Source organism: Chiloscyllium punctatum, chromosome 45, assembly GCF_047496795.1.
Source record: "Chiloscyllium punctatum isolate Juve2018m chromosome 45, sChiPun1.3, whole genome shotgun sequence".
Taxonomy (NCBI): Eukaryota; Metazoa; Chordata; class Chondrichthyes; order Orectolobiformes; family Hemiscylliidae; genus Chiloscyllium; species Chiloscyllium punctatum.
The window spans coordinates 11,291,408-11,309,146 of record NC_092783.1 but is presented as its reverse complement, the minus strand read 5'-3'; positions in this window follow the sequence as shown (position 1 = coordinate 11,309,146).

The window sequence follows — 17,739 nt, the reverse complement described above, 5'->3', positions numbered from 1 at the left end:
ATATCTGTAGAAGTAGAGGCAGTAGAACATGGCACCTTTACACTGCTCCTTTTCTTCTATTGGAGGACATGGCCTAATTGTTTGTCCGTTGAGGCCTGTATGAAAAGGTCGGTGCTCATTCTGCCCAATGAAGGAAGTGGAAGGAGGGTGTGTGTTGGAGGGGGGTGTTTAGGGGTGGGTGGGGAATGTGGAAATGTGGGAGGGGAATATGTGGCCATGGTGAGATTTGAAGTTAAGGACATGGATATGGGAGTTGGTGAATGGAGATGGAAATCTGAAGGTTGTCGAAGACAGGGGAAACATGGAGTAGTGAGTGAAGGCAGAAAGAAATTCAATTCAAATCCTCTCACTTCTCTCTGCTCCAACTGAAGCTCCCCTACCTCAATTCACTCAACAACTAAAGGTTCCCTGCAATTCCATGCAACAATACAATCCACCCAACCATTCAGCTTAGGTATCACAATGTGAAAACTGGGGAACACCAGGAAGAATGTTTAAGAAGCCCTCTGGTTGAGGTACTAGAATCATAGAATCCTTACGTTGTGGAAGCAGGCTATTCAGCCCATCAAGTCCACTTGTCCCTCTAAAGAGCATCCCACTCCTCTATCCTTTAACCCTGCATTCCCCATGACTAATCCACCTAACCTACACATTTTTGGACTGTGAGAGGAGACTGGAGCACCCAAAGGAAATTCCACACAGGCAGTCTCCAGAGGCTGGAATTGAACCTGGGTCCCTGGTGTGGTGAGGCAGTAGTGCTAACCACTGCCACAGGTAAGATGAAAATTGATAGGCAGGATGAAACTGGCTGTGCTTAAAGCGGATGAGCTGCCTGGTCTGGGTGGCTTGTATTTGTGATTGCTAAAGCAAGCGGAAGCAGAAATGGGGGAAGGACTTGCTATGATCTCCCAAGACTCACCTAGGCACCAAATCAATGAGGAGGAAATGTGGGCAAGACTGAGGAGGTGCCAGGTACTGGGGAGCAGAGGTTGTGACACTCTTATTCAGGAAAGGGTATAAGGGCCTAGTGAATACAGGCCACTCGGTATTACATTAGTATTGTCCACGATGTGGGTAATGAACAAGCAAATGGAGGAGTTTGAGAGTAAACATAGATTTGCATAAGCGGTATCAAGATGTACTAATCTAACTGATGATGCAAACGCTATGAACTTACTGATAAATTTGTGGAGAATGAAGAAGGGAATGCAATGGATGACATCTGTATGGGTTTTAAGAAATTGTTTAAATCATAACTAAAAGGCTTGTTAGTGAAATGGAGCAGGAGGGTGGATGTCAGCTTGAATCAAAAATTGGCTTCAGGACAGGAAACAGTGAGTCATGGTACATGATTCTTTTTCAGACAGGAGAGTGATGCATATTGCTGTTTCCCCAATGGGTAGTGTTGGGACCACTGCTTTTATTGAAATATAGAAAAAAAGTGTCAGAATTGCCAGTGGCGCTAAACCTGAAGAAATGTCAAAAAAGACATTTGTGTAGGTACCTGAATAGGAAAGATTTGGAGGGATATGGGCTAAACGCAGGCAAGTAGGACTAGTTTAGTTTGGGAAATTTGGTTGGCATGGACTGGTTGGACTGAAGGCTGTGTTTCCTCCTGTATGACTTTATGACTCAATAATGAGAATGTTTCAATTGGCATCAAAAGGCAGACTAACAGAGGGATCTAGATGTTTGTGTGCACCAATCATTGAAGGTGGCAGTGCATATTGAGTCAGTAGTTATCAAAGTAAGTGGAATCTTCAGCTTCCTCAATCGGGATATTGATTATTAAAAGAGGGAAGTTATGCTGAAGCATATAAAACTTTGGTTAGGCCACAATTACAACTGCATCAGGTTCTGGATACCACACATCAGGAAGAGACCATAAGACCATAACACATAGGAGTGGAAGTAAGGCCATTCAGCCCATCGAGTTCCACTCCACCATTCAATCATGGCTGATGGGCATTTCAACTCCACTTACCCGCATTCTCCCTGTAGCCCTTAATTCCTTGTGACATCAAGAATCTATCAATATCTGCCTTGAAGACATTTAGCGTCCCGACCTCCACTGCACTCCGCGGCAATGAATTCCACAGGCCCACCACTCTCTGGCTGAAGAAATGTCTCCACATTTCTGTTCTGAATTTACCCCCTCTAATTCTAAGGCTGTGTCCACGGGTCCTAGTCTCCTCGCCTAACGGAAACAATTTCCTAGCGCCCACCCTTTCCAAGAGCGTGAATTATGCCACAGGAATTAGATTAGATTCCCTACAGTATAGAAACAGGCCCTCTGGCCCAACAAGTCCACACCGACACTCCAAAGAGTAACCCACCCAGGCCTATTCCCCTAGCCTATATTTACCCTTGACTAATGCACCTATCACTATGAGCAATTTAGCATAGCCAATTAACCTGACCTGCACATCTTTGGATTGTGGGAGGAAACCCAGAGCACCTGGAGCAAACCCATGCAGACAGTCGCCCGAGGCAGGAATCAAACCCGGGTTCTCGCGCTGTAAGGCAGCAGTGTTAACCACTGAGCCACTGTGCCACCCTGGATCTTAGTTGGTTAGGCTGGAAAAGCTGAAGCTTTTCTCCTTGTAGAAAAGGAGATTGAGTAAAAAAGTTCTTTGAGATATAGAAGATGATGATAGGTTTACATATGGTAGACTGTGATTCCCATGACCACATCAAGAGACAGAGATTTAAGGTTTTTGTGTGCAAGTGAGACATGAAGAACAATTTTACAAAGTGAATGATAGAGGGGATGGAAACAACAGTGATCAATGAATTCAGTCAGTCGGGCACTTGAGGGAAGTAAGCTCACATGGCTCTGCGGAAAATGGAACTGATTGGATTGCACTGCAAAGAGCTAGCACGGACTTGAATAAAAGCAAAATACTGTGAATGCTGGAAATCTGAAACAACAGACACAAGAAATGTTCAAGAAACTGAGCAGGTCTGCGGAGAGAGCAACAGAGTTAATATTTTCAGTCCAGTATGACTCTATTTTCAGAACAGAGCCACACCTCTGTTTCTCTCTCTACAGATGATGCCAGAGTTGCTGAGTTTTTCCAGTAGTTCCTCTGTTGATGTCAGCATGGACTTGATGAGTTAAATCACCTGTCCCTTTACTGTGACAATGACTTAAGTTCATCTATCAAGTAAATGAATCATACCAGCCAGGAAGGACCCAATCTGTGCTGTGTTAGATCTTAAACGGACACTAATAGAAGTGTTACATTTCTGCTGTGCAACTCTGGTTTAGGAAAAAAAAACAGCTCAAATTCCTACATCCACTCACTATGGGCAAGCCAAGTGAGAAGTGGATTGTTGCAAAGAGCAGGCTTGTTCCCTACAAATTGTACTGTCACAATTCAAAAACTCTTCAATATGCATTGTATGAATCTGACAATCTAAACCATTACCTTACAGATGCTGAATTATGGGGTCCACATTTTTGTTAATTTAATGTATAATGAAGTAAATGCACAGCTTTGTGTCTGCTTTGTCTTCACCAATTAGTTTTGAGATAAGGGATAATTGGAACTTGCAGTATTACAGTGGAATATACTACATCTTCTAATACCTTGTCCATGGCATCACAATTGAAAGATAACCGCTGGGGAGTCTGCATGTAGTTGTTTGCAGTGTTTACAAGGGCACAGCATGGCATTTACACAGTACAGCAACTCTTTCCGAAATTTAGGTTGTGTACATGCATATAGGTACATATTGATAGCCATATTGGTCAAGTCAAGCATAGACCCAATATCAGCAACAACGTTAATGGTTTGTGAATAGTCCGTCCGGTCAATATTGTAATATGTTATACGGAGGATAAGCTGTGTGACTAGTCTTGTTGCACACAAGAGTGCGAAACTCATTGAGACTGTGATCAGGAGGACAACAGATTTCCTTTTCTGAGCCCTGAAATAAAGAGAACCTGCTGAATTGACCTTTCCCTTCACTGCACAGGAATGGTGCACCTTATTACTTTGCATAATTAACCTAAGTGTCAAGCCATTCAATGTGAAAATAATTATAAGTGGAACAATATAATCTAAAATTGTTTGAAACCACACGAGACTGTGCACAAACAAATGTGAGATATTTCGTTTGTAAACACATACATATAGAATTTCAAGGGTCTCAGTAACATTGTTAGAAATCTGTATAGCCTGGGAATGATTGGACCAAAAATATGGCACAGCCAGCAAATAACTTAAGACAAAAGTGAGACTTATAACCATGATGGTGCATCGTGCTGTACATAACTTAGTTTTGAGTCTAAAAGTACTTATAGCGATGAAACGTTCAACTGTGAAGGTCACTATAAGCCAGACAGAAGCATTATATGCACCATAATTAAAAATGTCCCTGATAGCACACCATGGATCTCTTGCCCAAAATGGTTCAAGGATGTGGAATTTGAGGACTAGCTCAATTATTACAATAGAAATAAGCACCAGGGTGTCTGCAACTGAAATTGCCATCAAGTAATAAGTGCTTGATTTGGAAAGCATACAGTTTCTTTGCCAGAATGTTAAGAAGGTCACAATGTTTGCTGAAAAATATAGAAAATATAAAAATTAACACAATATTTAACACTATATCACAAATCTTACAGTTCAGATTTTAAAAACACTTGTCAAATCTGCAGTCCTAAATAATTTAATTCCGATACAGTACTGCACTACTAAAATCACATTCCTATTAGGAGACATTAAACTGAGACTCTGCCTATCCCACGTTAATGCTTCAGGTGGGAATGAAGATGCTAGACCCAAGTTAAAGAAGATAAAGGTTCACTCGGTAATACAATACTGACCAATATTCTTACCTCAACACTAACAAGTTTCAACATATTGATTTTTATTGGAATTGACTATCACAAGAAAGTAAATATTTGCTGTGTTCACCCAGAGTAAGAGAGTCACTTTATGATACCTCCAAGAACATGGTAATGCCTGGCATAAATGTAAGTCTGCAGGACTTTGTAATGATTTCCCTTTTGTCAAAATTACTACCTATTGATGAGCACAAAATCTCATGATTATATATAATTACAATTGGAATAATTATGGGACGTAACTGGAATAGTGTTTTTATTGAGCATTCAATTATAGCCTGTGAAGGAGAGCAATCTGCTAGTTTGCAGAATACAGATTAATTTGTTTAAACTCATAATAATCTTTTTAAAACCATAAAAAAAAGGTTATATCAGTTTCAAGTAGTGTAATTGGTATTTTCTGTTGCTACATTGAGTCATTTTACCATGGAAGCAATACGTATAAATATGAATGTCAATAATGTTTCTTGTGAATTAGTCTTGATTAAAAACTACTTTTGGTATGATCCATCTTTGATGTGGTACGTAGAGGCATCACTACTCTTTAGGAGGGACAACCAGAGGGGACACAGTGAAAAGGACATCCTCAAAACATCACAAAGATTCAATGAACGGATTTCTCATTTCTAACAGTACAATACTTGAAAAGTTTGTGTTACAATACTTGAAAAGTAGTGGAATACATCTGTAATGATTTCAAATCCTCTTCAAACACTAATTACTTTTTAAATCCTGCTGCAGTATCACTTCCAGATTTATGTATCAAAAGCATCTCAGGTATTTTTAGAGAATGGCCTTCATTTAGCTGAGCTATTTGATTCATGCAGTTTATTTAACATGGTAATCATACCCATTAGTATTGAAGATTTATCATGGTGACCGAATTAACTTTACCCAAAAGACAAGTTAAACTTTAAATAGCTGCAAAGGCACTGGAGCACCATATTGCTGAGTTTGCTGTTGTGTTAATGCTTTGAAAAGCAGGGAATAGTTAACCCCCAACTCCAGATTCTCGCTGTGAAGCTGGTGGATTTGCCGCATATGGAAAACGACTGTTCAGCCCTGCATCCGTTTCAATGGTTCACCCACGCTGTAAATGCGCTTTTTCTAAATAAAGGTAAAAATGAATCAGCCTGGGCTGCAGACATTTTTGCAAGAGCTATTATGTAATTGCATGGTCATGGGGGTCACAGTGGTCTATAGCCTTCTGCCTATTGCATCTTTGTGGCCAGAAATAAACACCTAATTATTCTAATCTCATTGCAAACCTATCAGTTGCCTGAATTGTCTACATAAAAGGTACCTACAAAGATACAGCATTATTTTTGTAACAAAGCTAATTACATCAACATTTTCCCAGGCAGACAGATACTTACATGGAATTCCAATCAAAGCAAGGAGAGGGTAGAAGACTTTTTGCAGGTTTATCATCCAATGTTGCTCATCCATTTTTAACAATAATTCTCCCAGTTTTGAGAAGGCACGTGTATGTTCAGTGTTCCTCTACAACCTTGTCATTTTTGATATTTAAGACACTTTATTGCTTTATTTCATTTTGTCATTTCTCTCAGTAAACAGAACAATGTTAGCTTTAATTTTGATACCTGCACGTAAGTAATGGGCAGTCATCTGTGAATTCAAATGTTAATGATTACCAGGATAATCATTAAATTCGACAACTTAATGTAAGATTTCCAATGTAATTATATCATAAAGTTCCTCTTGATTAAATTCACTCAAACTGTGCCATCTTCTTATTGCTGAGTATTCCTGGCTACAGATGTTGTGGTAATAAATTGCATATTGTGTGTCTTTCAAACAATTTCCTTTACTCTGGCTTTATTTTTCAGTCTCTCCTCTACTTTATTCCGGATATTGAAAGTTCAGTTTTCAAGTAGCCAAGTTACATTGTACAATGGCTCACTGAAACACGATAAACATCTCCAATAATGAAGAGAATGAATGAGGTCACTTTTAAGAAGGTATCTGTATCGAGATGGGAAACAGGTTGCTTTTCATGCATCTACTGGAAACTTCTAGAGGAAGACAATTATTTGGGTTAAAGACAACTGTTTCAAATTTCAGAATCATAACGAAATTCACATCCTCCTCAGTCAAATACTTGATTACTTACAATGATGCTGTGTGCAATTATTGTAATTTATAGAATCCCTGCAGTGTGGAAGCAGGTCATTTGGCCCATTGAATCCACACCAACCTCTGAAAGCATCCCATCCAGACTCATCCCATCCTTGTAACCCTGCATTTCCAATGGCAAATCCATTTAGCCTGCAGATTCCTGGACACTATAGGCAATTTAGCATGGCCAATCCACCTAACCTACACATCTTTGGGCAGTGGGAGGAAACCCACAGAGACAAGGGGAGAACATGCAATCTCCACAGAGACAGTCACCCACGAGGCTTTGTTCTTCGCAGCCTGCAACACATTATCAATGAGGATGAGCACATCACCAAGACCTTCCCCACACTTCCACCGCTCGCCTTTAACCACCAAACCTCAAACAGATCATTGTTCGTAACAAATTGCTGGCTTTCAGGACAACACCATGCAACCTTGTCATGGTGGAAGCTGTAAGACGTATCGGAATGTCGACACGGATACTACCATTATGCGGAGGGACACCTCCCACCATGGACGTGGCAGGTATTCATGGCTATCTCATACACTGCAGGTAAGGATGCCCTGAGGCATGGTACATTAGCAAGACCAAGCAGAGGCTACAGCAACAGATGAATGGACACCGCACAATTATCGACAGACAGGAGCGTTCACTCCCAGTTGGAGAACACTTCACTGGTCCAGGACATTCGACCTCAGACTTTCGGTGACATCTTCCAAGGTGGACTTTGGCACAGGCAACAACGGAAAGTGGCCAACCAGAAGCTGATAACCAAGTCTGGCACCCATGGGGATGGCCTCAAATGGGACCTTGGGTTCATGTCACACTACAGGTGACCCCACTGCACTATACACACACACACACACAACACACACACACACACTCACACTGACACTGACCCTCTCTCATATGCTCACACATACCCTCCCACACTCACACGTGCATCCTCTCACAGACTTATACCCCTTTACGCTCTCACACAGACATACACTCTCACAGACACCATAACCACCAGCCACCACCTCCTCCCCCGCAGCCCCCCCCGCCCACCCATATGCAGACATACATATATAAGTCTGTGGGGTGAATTTGTACTTGCAGAATTACATTTTACTTTGCTCAAAAACTGCATGAATCCATGTAAGATTCTGTAAATACATCTTTTTAGATTAGAATCAATCTGCCCATTGTGGCACAGACAGTCTCACACAGGGCAGCTCACAACCTAAATGCATTATCTGGGCTGACAATGACACCAATTGTAAAAGTTCACTTGAGAATGTAACTTAGAGTCATAGAGACATACAGCATGGAAACAGACCCTTCGTCCAACCCGTCAATGCCGACTAGATATCACAACCCAATCTAGTTCCACCTGCCAGCACCCGGCCCATATCCCTCCAAACCCTTCCTATTCATATACCCATCCAAATGCCTCTTAAATGTTGCAATTGTACCAGCCTCCACCACATCCTCTGGCAGCTCATTCCATACGCTTACCACCCTCTGCATGAAAAAGTTACCCCTTAGGTCTTTTTTATATCTTTCCCCTCTCACCCTAATGCCCTCTAGTTCTGGACTCTCCAACCCCAGTGAAAAGACTTTGCCTATTTATCCTATCCATGCCCCTCATTATTTTGTAAACCTCTATCGGGTCACCCTCAGCCTCCGACCCTCCAGGGAAAACAGTCCCAGCCTGTTCAGCCTCTCCCTATAGCTCAACTCCTCCAACCCTGGCAATATGCTTCTAAATCTTTTCTGAACCCTTTCAAGTTTCACAACATCTTTCCGATAGGAAGGAGACCAGAAGTGCAAGCAACAATCCAACAGTGGCCTTAACCAATGTCCTGTACAGTCGCAACATGACCCCCAACTCCTGTACTCAATACTCTGACCAATAAAGGAAAGCATACCAAACGCCGCCTTCACTATCCTATCTACCTGCGACTCCACTTTCAAGGAGCTATGAACCTGCACCCCAAGGTCTCTTTGTTCAGCAACACTCCCTAGGACCTTACCATTAATTGCATAAGTCCTACTAAGATTTGCTTAGGTGAGGAGATTGGCTGAGGCTCCATGTGCCTGCTCGAAGATTCCATGCAGGGCAGTTACCCAACATTCTGGCATTTATTCTGTCAACCAGCATCACAAGAATAAATTATCAGGTCATTATTAAATTGCTATTCCTGGGAATTTGATGAGTGCAACCACATCCTTCTTAACAGTGTGGTGACCAGAGCTGCACACAGTACTCCAGCTGTGACCTTACTAACATTATAAACAACTCCATTAGACAGCTCCCTGCTCTTTTATTCAATGCCTTAACTAATAAAAGCAAATAACCCATTTGCCACCTTTAACCCCCTTATCTACCGGTCCTGTTGCCTGCAAGGATCTATGGACATGCACACCAAGGTCCCTCTGATTGTCTGGACTTCCTAAGGTCCTACATTCAATATATACTCCTTTTCCTTCTTAGTCCTCCCAAAATGAATTACCTCACACTTTTAGAGTCATACAATCATACAGCATGTAAACCCTTCAGTCCAACTCATTCGCATCAACCAGACAGCCCAATCTGACATCATTTTGTTTGCCTGCACTTGGTCCATATCCCTCTAAACCCTTCCTATTCACATAGCTATCCAGATGCCTTTTAAATGTTCTAACTGTACTAGCCTCCACCATTTCCTCTGAATGATCATTTCATTTCATAGACACCTCACCCTCTGCATGAAAAAGTTATCCCTCTGGTCCTTTTTACAGAATTAAATTATTTTTCCACTGTTCAGCACATCTGTCCAGCCCGTCTCTACTGTCCTCTGGTCTAAGGCTTTCCTGCTCGGTTTTTACCACATCACCACTTTTCATGACTGATCATAACTCGTAAATCAATGTCTAAATCATTAATATACAGCAAAGCAGCATCTCCGGGACACCCACACCAGTCAACAACACTGCTCCATGGCTGAACATTTCAACTCCCCCTCCCACTCAGCCGAGGGCTTGCAGGTCCTGGTCCTCCTCCACCGCCACTCTCTCACCACCCGACGTCTGGAAGAAGAATACTCATCTTCTCTTCGGAACACTTCAACCCCAGGGCATCAATGTGGACTTCATCAGTTTCCTCATTTCCCCTTCCCCCACCTTACCCCAGTTCCAACCTTCCAGCTCAGCACTGTCCTCATGACCTGTCCTACCTACTAACCTTCCTTCCCACCCATCCGGTCCACCCTCCTCTCTGACCTAACACCTTCATCCCCCCTCCATATACCTGTTGTACTCTTAGCTACCTTCTCCCCAACACCATCCCTTGCCATTTATCTGTCCACCCCAGAGGCTCCCTGCCTCATTCCTGATGAAGGGCTTTTGCCCGAAACGTCGATTTTCCTGCTTCTCGGATGCTGCCTGACTTGCTGTGCTTTTCCAGAACCACACTGATCTTGAAAAGTGCAACAATGCAGGCTCTCTGGGCCATTTGTCAACGAACAAATGCAACATGTCAGAGGCCAATTGGGAGATGCCACTCACGTGGCCAGGTGCAGTTTGAAAGGAGCGAGTGGCAAGGAAGTTCAATCCTGTGGTGATCTATAGCACCACAGCACTTCCTCCAATACTGCATGGCTGCAGACCTGTCTGCAGAGGGTGTTAGGGGAAGGCAATAGTGTCCTGAGCCCTGAGAAGCTGCCTTTCATATTGGCACTCACTTATCTGCAGGTAGCTACTGCACCTTCAGTCGAAGCTGTCGTAGATTGCTTGAAGGTGCTGAAGACCCTGGGTCTCCTCTCCGGGCACTGCTCAATGCTCCACAGCTAGAACGCCCTGAATCTCGGATCTCAGTATCTGTTATTCTTGGCCATCCTGTCTCCTTTCCATCCTCCTTCTCCATATGCTGACTCGGAGTCAGTATGGCTGCGGGACACAGCTGGCCATTCACTTTGCATTGAAGGAGGGAGTTGTCAACAGCAGGAAAGAGACATCCTGCCTCCAACATTTGTACGCATCTTCAACTGAACTGATAACTTTAAAGGAGAAACTTACTGTACAGTTATCTCAGTTAACAATATGAAAGTGAAAAAATGACAACTGAAGTGACAATACATTTGTTTAAGTTTTTTTTCAGTTTAATGTTGTTTTCAATAGACTTCACGCAGGGTAGCCCCTACTCCCATGTTCCTCATGCCTCTGCTCCCACATTCAGTACTCGTGGCTTTCCTCTGGTTCCTGACTAACCTGATCCCCAGGCTTCTACATTCCGCATTCTCACTTTAAATGTTTCGCTTGTCTGCTTTCTCCCTGCTGCTGTTCTCAACTCGCACTGAAGTTCTGCGGTCCACCTCGTGGCCGAATTTGATCTGTGCAAGTCATTCTACCCGCATTGACCAATGTCTGCCACTAGAGGGAACACGACCAGTTAAAATATCATCATGAGAATTTAAATTTTATATATAGTACCTACATCAGCTGGATTGTTTGTAAATAGCCAAGTTCTGTACACATGGGGATGGCTTCAGTTGGGACCTTGGGTTCATGAACTATACACTCATTGACACACACTCCTTCAGATCCATGCGCTCACACAGATCCTCTCTCATACACAAGCTCTCTCTTATACACTCTCATACACACCCACACATGCGGCCTCTCTCAGACTTATGCCCCTTTACCCTCTTACAGACACTCATACTTCCTCTCCACCCCAAACACACACACAGGTTTGTGGGTGAACTTGTACTTGCAGAATTATATCTTGGTTAAAAACTGCATGAATCCATGTAAGATTCTGCAAACCATTTTTTTAAGAAATAAAATCAGTCTGAACATTGGAGCACAGACAGCCTCACATAGCGCATCTCACACCTTCAATGCATTATCTGAAACAACATGGTACCTATGGGAAAGTTCATTTGTGAATGTAACATTAAAAAAAAGTTCTGCAATTTACATATGAAAGAATTGAAACCAATATGGTCATTCTTAAAGATGAGAGACTTAAACAATCCAGGTCTTTTTCAATATATAATTTCAGTTGCAACACACTAAACTTTTGCTATAAATTCTGTCTTGTGATCTTGTACTCCACAACCACCTAATGAAGGAGCAGCGCTCCAAAAGCTAGTGCTTCCAAATAAACCTGTTGGACTATAACCTGCAATTTTCATCTAATAATGCTACCCATTATAAGTTTTATTTCTCTGTTTTATCATCATCCATCCCTTTGTCTGCACACCTGTTCTTTTTCTTCCCCCTGCTGGTCTCCATCTCTACCTATCATTCACTTCTTGTCCTCCCTGCTCCCCACCCAGTCTTCAGCATAGGTGCCATTGCCTCTTGACAAATCTGAAGAAATATCACAACCTGAAACATTAACTCTGCTTGCTCTACAGATACTTACCAGCAATTTGTTTTGTTTGTGATTTCCAGCAGACCCAACTCTTGATGGATCAAGCAGCAAAGGGATCTGGCTGTGTATGTGCACATGGCATCCTAGACTTGGTTATTAGGGGCACAAAATACAAGATTAACGTTAAACCTATATAAAAAACCAGTTGACCTCAACTGGAATATCATGTTCAGCACTGGGTACCACATGTTAGGAAAGATACAAAGACATCAGAGGCAGTAAAGATTCATGAGAATGGGTCCGGGAAGGAGGAACTTCAGATGTGTCAAAAGATTGACTGCGTTCCTTGGTAAAGGTCAAGAAGAATTTTTAGAGGTATATAAAATTAAACTGCTCCCATTGGTCCACACAGAAGCAGTGGGGTCATATGAAAAACGTTTCTTCTAAAACTCAGATCACGGCTCAGCTTCCAGCATAAACTGTGGGAATGCTGCACACTCTGCTTCACAGAAACCCGGCTCAACCTATCCATTCCTGACTGCGCACTTCAGGCTGATGGTTTTTCGATCCATCATATGGACCGTACAGTGTCCTCTGGTAAGACAAAGGGTGGAGGGATTTGCTTTTAACTCAACAACTTGTGGTGCACAGACATTGCAACCCTGGGCAGCCATTGCTCCCCAAACCTTGAATTCCTCACCATCAAATGTCATCACTTCTACATACCACAGGAATTTACCACTGCTATACTAACTGCAGTGTACATACCGCCACAAGCAAAGGTTGAGGAAGCTCTGAATGTGTTGTATTGCACCACTAATACCCTGGAGACAGAACAGCCTGAAGCCCTGTTTATTGTAACTGGCGACTTCAATCGAGCCAGTCTAAGGAAGGTGTGTTGTCCAAGTACCACCAGAACATTACCTGCCACACCAAGGACCCAAACATGTTCGGCCACTGCTACACCACTGTGAAGGATGCCTACCGCTCCATCCTCCCACCCTCATTTCAGGAACTCCGACCACAATGGAGTGTTTCTTCTCCCGACTTACAGGCAAAACCTTAAGCAGGAGATCTCCTCGTGGATATAGGTCCAGTGCTGGTCGGAGGAGGAGGCAGAAGATCAACTCTGGTGCTGTCTGGAATTGGCAGATTGGGCCTTTTTCAAACAGGCCGCAGGTACATTGGATAAATACCACACCACTGTCACAGACTTTAACAGCAAGTGTGTGGAGGACTGCATACAGAGGAAGTCAATCCGGGTGCTCCCCAACAGGAAACCCTGGATGAATCAGGACACAACAGAACCTGGTAAAAACCAGGCATGAGGCCGTCAGATCAGGAGACCCACTCAAATATAACGAATCTAAGTATGACCTTCGCAGAGCCATTAAGCCAACCAAGGAACAATACTGATCCAAACTAGAGACGCCCGGTGACTGTGGCAAGGATGGAATGATATCACAGGTTCTAAAAAGAGACTGTACAAGATAGCAGATGATGACACACCCCTCCCAGATCGTCTCAACGCCTTCTATACCTATTCCAACAAGTCCTATCCCAACAGTCACTGCATCAGAGGTCAGATTAGTTTTCCTTCGTGTGAATCCAAGGACAGTGATGGGATCAGACGGAGTACCAGGCCGTGGACTCGGAGCACGCACAGATCAACTGGCAGTTGTCTTCTCAGACATCTTCAACCTCTCCCTGAAGTAGGCCACCTGGTATGGTCCCTGGTATGTTTCAAGAGGGCCAACATCATCCCTGTGCCTAAGAAGGCGAATGCAGCATATCTTAATGACTACCGCCCAGTGGCCCTAACTTCGGTGGTCATGAAGTGACTTGAAAAACCGGACATTGCATTAATCAACTCCGGCCTCCCCACTACTCTTGACCCACTCCAATTTGCCTATTGGACCAACAGATCCACATCAGATGCCATATCACTTATCCTTCATGCCTCCCTAGAACATCTTGACACCAAGAACAGCTATGTAAGAATCCTAATCACTGACTACAGTTCAGCCTTCAACATTATTATCCTCTCAAGACTGATTATAAACTTAGTGATCTCTGACTAAGCCCCACTCTCTGCAATTGGATCCTCAGTTTCCTGACCCACAGGCCACAAACAGTGAAGATTGGGAGCAATATTTCATCTTCACTAACACTCATCCGGAGCCCCCCAAGGGTATGTACTCAGCACCCTATTGTATTCGCTGTATATCCATGACTGCGTCACCAAATACCAGACTAACGCCCATTTACAAGTTCACTGATGACACCACCATAGTCGGTTGAATTTCAGATGGTGATGAAACAGATTATAGACGGGAAGTGGAAGACCTGGAAATATGGTGCAAGGAGAACAACCTAGCTCTCAATGCCAGCAAAACCAAGGAACTCATTATTGACTCTCAGCAGGCTGTTACTCATGTCTCTCTTCACATTAACAGCACAGAGGTGGAATGAGTGTCAAGCTCCTACGAGTGGTCATCAACAACAAGCTTCCTTGGACTCTTCATGTGGACGCACTGGTTACAAAGGCCCAACAATGTCTTTTCTTTCTCAGACAGCTGAGAAAATTTGGCATGATGGCGAATACCCTTGTCTACTTTTACAGGTGCACCACCAAAAGCATTCTATCTGGATGTATCACCTACCTGGTATGGCAACTGTACCATTCAAGATCGGAGACTGTTACACAGAGTGGTGAACTCGGCCTGGACAATCACAACGGCCAACCTCCCATCTGTAGAATCCATCGACCAGGCCCGTTTGTCAAGGAAAGGCTGCCAGCATTCTCAAAGATCCATCCCACCCTGGCAATGTTTTCCTACAACCTCTACAATTGGGGAGAGGATACAGAAGCCTGAACACATGCACCAACCAGTTTCAAAACAGTTTCTACCCTACTGTTGTTAGAAAACGAAATGGACTCAAACTCTTAGCATTTGCCTGTGCCTGTGTTTTTGCCACTGTTTACTATTATTTACCTATGCTATTTAACTATATGATTCTCACAAGACAATGCTTTTCACTGTGCCTTGGTGCACATGACAATAAATTCAATTCAATTCTAAGTGGCATGGATCTAGAAATGCACTGCCTGAGTGTGTGGTGCAGAAACAGTCAATTGAGGTTTTCAGAAAGTGAATTGGCTTATTTATTTGAAAGAAAAAAGTAGCAAGACTATGGGAAAAAGACCAGGGTGTGATAAGGTGAATTCTTCCTTCAGAGAAACCAGTACAGACATTATTTGTCTCCCTTCTGTACCATAACCATTCTGAGTATTGCTTCATATTTGTAATTGCTCATGGATGCAAATTTGAAGTTAAATCTTCAGAAACAATATTTAGGTTTAATCTATTGAACTGAAGTGAAAAACAGTGAGAAACAATGCCATTGATTATTGTGCTTACAAGATTGCAAGCCAGAATTGATTACATACTCTTTTTGCTGATGAACACTAAACCAACCCAACCTTAAAAATACTTCAGAAACAAATTACCAAAATACCTTTGTATTTGCAATCAACATTCTAAGAAATACACACGGATTAGAAAAAATGTAGTTTATAATACGGCTATTGATTCATGTCAGTTCACAAGAAGCTGTGATTCTTTAACAGAGATCTTCTAAACGCTTTCCTTTAAGCAGTAACTTCAAATTCTTGTTTCTGAACTTTACTAACAAATGATGTCAAATTTTGCAATACCTGCTACCATGCAGTGCCTATGCAAGTGATAATTTCCATCAGCATGACGCGACTGTCAGCCCAAAAAGACCTTTTGCCTGCCACACAATTGAGCAAGACTATGTATGATTAGATTACATTACAGTGTGGAAACAGGCCCTTCGGCCCAACAAGTCCACACCGACGCGCAACCCACCCATTCCCCTACATTTACCCCTTACCTAACACTACCGGCAATTTAGCATGGCCAATTCACCTGACCTGCACATCTTTGGACTGTGGGAGGAAACTGGAGCACCCGGAGGAAACCCATGTGAAATATAAATTTCTCATAGCATATAGATTGCACATCTAATCAAATCAAACAAACAGTCTGTTACTTCTGTTGCTCATAATAATCACATCGTACTTAGTCAGCCTGCACTTGCAAAACCAAAAATACGCTATTAGTTGTGACTGAACAATTGGGCAGCATTTACTGAACAATACTCATTGCATCAGTAGCTACAATACCATAATTTAAGACGATCAGAGATCATACTGTGGCTGATTTACATTTGCGAGAACATATTAATATACAAGTCAGGAGCAGCAGCAGGCCTTTCAACCCCTCAAGACTGCTCTGTGTTACACCTCAACAAGGTATCACATTGGAAATCAAGTCCCACTATTCCTGGGTTCATCACAAACTTTAAAAATTTTACAGAAGGTAGAACGTAGCCCAGTGAAGAGCACATTGAAATAGAGGTAATGAAGGCATGAATACAGGATTCAGCAAAAAAATAAGCTACAACTGGGACAAATGGGGACAATACGGGGGGGTGGAGGAAATAAGCAGGAACACAAAGACAGGCTCATCTTGAGGGTGAAAGGGACATTAATGGTGCAAACATTCACCATAGCGTCCAGAATTGTGCAGGCTAAATGGAATAGCCATGTAAAATGCAGCATTACAGATATAGAATAGGGGTTAGGTCCGGGTGGGATGCTCTTTGGAGGGACAGGATGAGCCAAGTAGCCTTCTTCCACACTGTAGCATTCTATTCAATTATTTTATGCTTTAATACCAGATTGATGCAGGAAGTGACAGAGTCAGTAATTAGGGAATGCAGTTTGAAGAGGGGACTAAGAACACTGATTGAACATTGGATTGTGTTGGTATCAAGGCCTTGGTCTTGAATAAGCCCACTGATCACTTGCCAAGCATTAACTATATAAAAGAATAAAACTTGCATGAATTTCACAGCAACTTAATACTACCTGTACATCTATTGGGTATGAGGTGACTGTACTTCAGACTAGAGAAACTATATATGAGCAGATGGCCATATTAGTTCTGTGGGTGTGTTGTGCTACACAGCAATAATCCCTCATTAATTGGCTGTCCTCTGAAATCTTTCAGTAAAAACAAAGTCAACAAGGTCCTACCAGATATAGGCTGCTCTCTCATTCGAGAGATAACTGATGGTGGTTAAACCAGAGGATCATTATACCTCAAGAGGAGAGGTTGAGAAGAAGTATGCTTCATGGTAACCTTAGCCAGTGCGGGAATTGTACCCACGCTGTTGTCATCTCTCCGCAGTGCAACTGTGTTAACTGACCCCAATCTTTCAAGAAAGCAACTATAAAATCAAATTTTAAAATCTATAGATGACAAGGTATTGGAAACAGTACCAGTCTGCCATCTAGGGATCACTTTA